The sequence below is a fragment of the Geospiza fortis genome, unplaced genomic scaffold (assembly GCF_000277835.1).
Source record: "Geospiza fortis unplaced genomic scaffold, GeoFor_1.0 scaffold281, whole genome shotgun sequence".
NCBI classification, from domain to species: domain Eukaryota; kingdom Metazoa; phylum Chordata; class Aves; order Passeriformes; family Thraupidae; genus Geospiza; species Geospiza fortis.
In genome coordinates this window covers 5628300-5632438 of record NW_005054340.1, presented here as the reverse complement: position 1 = coordinate 5632438, position 4139 = coordinate 5628300, and positions in this window count along the sequence as shown.

Sequence of the window (4139 nt, the reverse complement as noted above, 5' to 3'; positions counted from 1 at the left end):
ATTACTGTGCAAGTTTCTTTTCCATCATGATGGCTACTATGATAGTAGAAGATAAAAGTATATGTAAAATCCTAAAACTAGCAGATCAAGTCACACTAATTTGAATGAAAATAAAGCCTGGAAAAATAATGGAATTGGAAACAGTTTCACTGAAGACAAAAAATATCCTTGGAAGAAATAATTTCAGTATTTTCCTCTTACAATGTCCATGATTATAGTATCTTCCATATGCTGATAAATTTTTCACCACATGCACATTTTCAAATAGAATTGCAATAAATGTTTTTTTGCTTACTTCTTGATAGACTGTCCTCCATCTACTGCAGTTTTAAAGTTCATAGTTATAGTCACTACAGGATTTTATTTTTTTTCTGGAAAAATTGCATATATATATACCACTTCTAATAATTTTGTGTATGCACATTATTTTAAGGACTTTATTGACAAAAACTTTAATGCCTTTTTAAGTGTTGTGCTGATAGATTTTAGTGCTTTCATAGAAACTACCTGTTGTGTTCAAAAGATAATCCTTCCAGTAATATAACAATGACTCTCTGTCATACACATAATGTGCAATCAATTGGTGGTTTGCATACCCAGTTTCATATGTGTAAATTTCTGTCTTTAAATACAATTGTAGCAGTAGGACAAAGGAGACCTAAATACTTGGTTTAGCACAGACAATCTCAAACCACAATGGTAAAGAGTGTCAGCGAGTAGAAGAAATTGTCAACTGTCTTCTCTGGATGACTTCAGAATGCATCCAACATAAAGTTACATGTATGAATGTTTAAATTGCCCTCCTATTCGCAAATCAAGTATGGGCATAATAAAATTTTGGTATCATTCTATATGGGATTTTAAATTCAAAGATTTTTTTCTGAAATTAAAACTCAAACTAGTTCCATCAAATAACAAAGGTGATTGGCTAAGTAGAGAACTTCTAAGATCTAAGATTTGTCTTAGATGGGTTTAAAGAATGATAATTTATGTTAGAAATTTTTATAAACTTGCAGTTCTTACTCTCTGTTAAGCTTTCATGTATACCTTTATAACCAATAGATGAGAAATTGTGTGGGGGGATAAAATATAAGAAAATAAAGGTAGTGAAGAAGGTAATCTCACCCCTGAAGAGTTGCAGCTGTAGTAATTACCAAAGATTAGGAACAGGCCTGCCCTTAGCAGGCCACAGCTGTGTCTAATATAAGGATGAGTGCTATAAAAAAAGTGGGCTAGCTAGGGGAGGAGAGAGTTGGAGTTTGTTGGCTGTGCTGTGAGGAGCTGCCCATGAGACGTCCTCAAGAACGTGTGGAACTTTTACAATAGGGTGACAACAAAATTGAATCCTTTTATGGAGATCCAATCCTTAGCAGCTGTATTTTTCATAATAAAATTGTGTACTTTGATTTAAGTGTGCTTCAAATATTTGGGGCATTAAAACACAAGTCATTGAGTTGCTCTAATACATTTGTAGTGGCTACTGTATTCTTAATTTGATGTGTCCTATGCAAGATAGGTTCTAAGAAGCCTGGCATTACAAGCTTTTACATTTGTATTTTTGAAATGAATTCTTTTTCATATGAAACAGGCTGAAAAATCTACCCTATATATTTTTTTTTCTATGTTATTTTTTTGTATAATGAAAATGTTTGATTACCTTTCTGTAGCAAAAGTGCAGCTTAAAGGCAGGAAAGCTTTCCTCCATTTTTCATTTAATGTTCTCTTAGAAACTTCTAAGAGATTAAAATGCAGTGAAGGACAAAATTATGTCTATTTTTTTATTCATTGAAGGTTTTATCTTCTAATTTATGTCCTGAGTTTTCCACCTGGAATTTCAGCATATAGACTTGAATTTAGTAAACTCTATTTCCTACAGTCTTGTGTCCCTTTACCTGGAAGAGCCTGAGAGACTTGGCTCATTCCTGGTCAAGTTTGGGTAGAGCCTGGGGCCCATTGACTCAGCAGATATTCCATTCTCTAATTTAAAATGTCCATCCAGGCAGACCAAAAAATTCCTTAGACAGCTTTTGAGGTAAGACATCCATGTTTTTCTGCTCTTCCTCCACAGGACTTTCTAATCATTTGCAGTGGCAGAACTACTGTACAATTCCTCTTCTTTTAAGATTTAGCCTTCAAAGAATCATCATTCTGGAATGATCCTGTTAAGTAATTTAGAAAGGAAGATAATGTTGCTTGTAAAAATGCTAGTGGGGAAAACTTGAGACATCCCTAAAAATAATGCCAGAAATGAGAGGAATTTACAAGACTGATTCTAAAAGTAATGTTTATTATCATAAGACAACTTTTTCTACAGAAATAATAACTAAGGAAAAAAGCAGCAATGAAAATAAGGCAGATTCACCTCAGCTGGCAGCCATGTGTCCACTCCTCAACAGAATGGGGCCACAAAAGTTTTTAAAAACTCATGTATCAGGGAAAAAAGCAGTATAATGAATGAAAGTAAAGGAAGCAAGAAACAAAGCAGACAAAAGTGATTTTTTCTCTTATTTTCCACCAATTGGCGGAGTCCAGCCACTTCCTAAAAACTGGGGATTGAGTATGTATTTCAGTGACTTTGGAAGACAAATATCTCTATAACAAATGCCCCCTCCAGGCCTTCCTCTTTTCTCTCAGCTTCTATTGATGAACATTACATCATATGGTGTGGAATATTCCAGGAAAAGCACTGCTTTGTACCCTTTTCTACCTGCCAATGCAGACAGCTCTATGAAGGCTGCTGTGATGATCATTCCAGACACGCTCAATACAAAATGTGTGGATATTTGGTGGTTATTCATTGTTTGTAGAGAAAATGAGACTGAGTCTAACACACCAGGTGTCATCTTATGTATCAATCACTTTTACAAGTTCATTGCTCATGTAGGCAAATACAATCTTGCTTCGTGTCTATCCACTGAGTGCTGATACCATATAATTTTATAACCAGTTTTATTTCATCATGTTATTCTTTTTCTCTGTCCATCCATTTTGTTTCCCTTTCTTAATACTGTAAAATAGTACAAGCTTATTATTGTCACTCTGAGGTCAATTAGTTCATCTTTCACCCTTCCTGTCATCTCTGATTTTATCACAAATGTTGGTGCAGACCACCAGTCTTTGCTGGCAGCTTCCCTCATGCTCCTCATTTAAGCACAACCAGTTTTGTTTTTTTACTGCTTCCCATCATTGTGCCTAAAAAAAGAGAGCACATTTAAATGTTTATCTTTTCAAAAGTGTCCTTAAGTTTTCCTTGTCTTGTGTTGCATATACAAATTTGCTAATAGCCTAAATGTTCCCTGCTCTTCTGTACTACAGTTCTTCCTGTAGTTTCATTGTTTAAATTTCCTTTTAGACAATTCTCAGTGTTTGTGCAGCATGAAGCTCAATGGAGTTAGGGTCTCTGAACAGGACCGTATGTTATCCTGATAGTGTACTGATAAATGAAAACCCATATGATTCACAACCAAAGCGTGGTGATGAGTTGGTTTTTTTTTTCCTGTTTAACTAGCTGTGACTAATTATTAGGAGCTTTAGACAGTTTTTAAATTAATGGATTTATAAATTAAATGAAAGGCAGCTTTTGCTATAATGATGAATGTTTACAGATTTGTAATGGAAATTAATAAAAATAATAAAGACAGTTTTAAGTATTCAGTGGTTTTGTATTCAACTGAAATCAGAGGTAAGGAAAATGTTTTAAATAATAAATCCTTCAGTGTACAATTTGTTCCTGCTTGTTTTGGTAGAGCTTGGTTCTACTGCCACACTGGGTTCCTTATACACAATATATTATTTCACAGTGTGGTGTATGAGCAAGTAAGGAAGAGAATTTTGAAGTGATGGTTGTTTGGAATGTTTATTTTTGTTAGTAAAATATTGCAAATTGGCTTTTCTGTCAAGATTTAAAACCTGCTATTAACAGCTGTATTCTTTCCACTGCTCATATACTGAGGGAATTTAGTTAGTTTGCATATTTTATAAACTGAAGGAAAAATAAACTAAAGAAAAAAGAAAATAAAATCAGGAAGCAGTCCATGTTCCTAGAGGCATTGCCAAAGGGTTTGCTGCCTGAAGACAGTTTAAAAAACAAACTAACAAGCCAAAACAACTAATAAGCGAACAACAAACTTACACTGAGA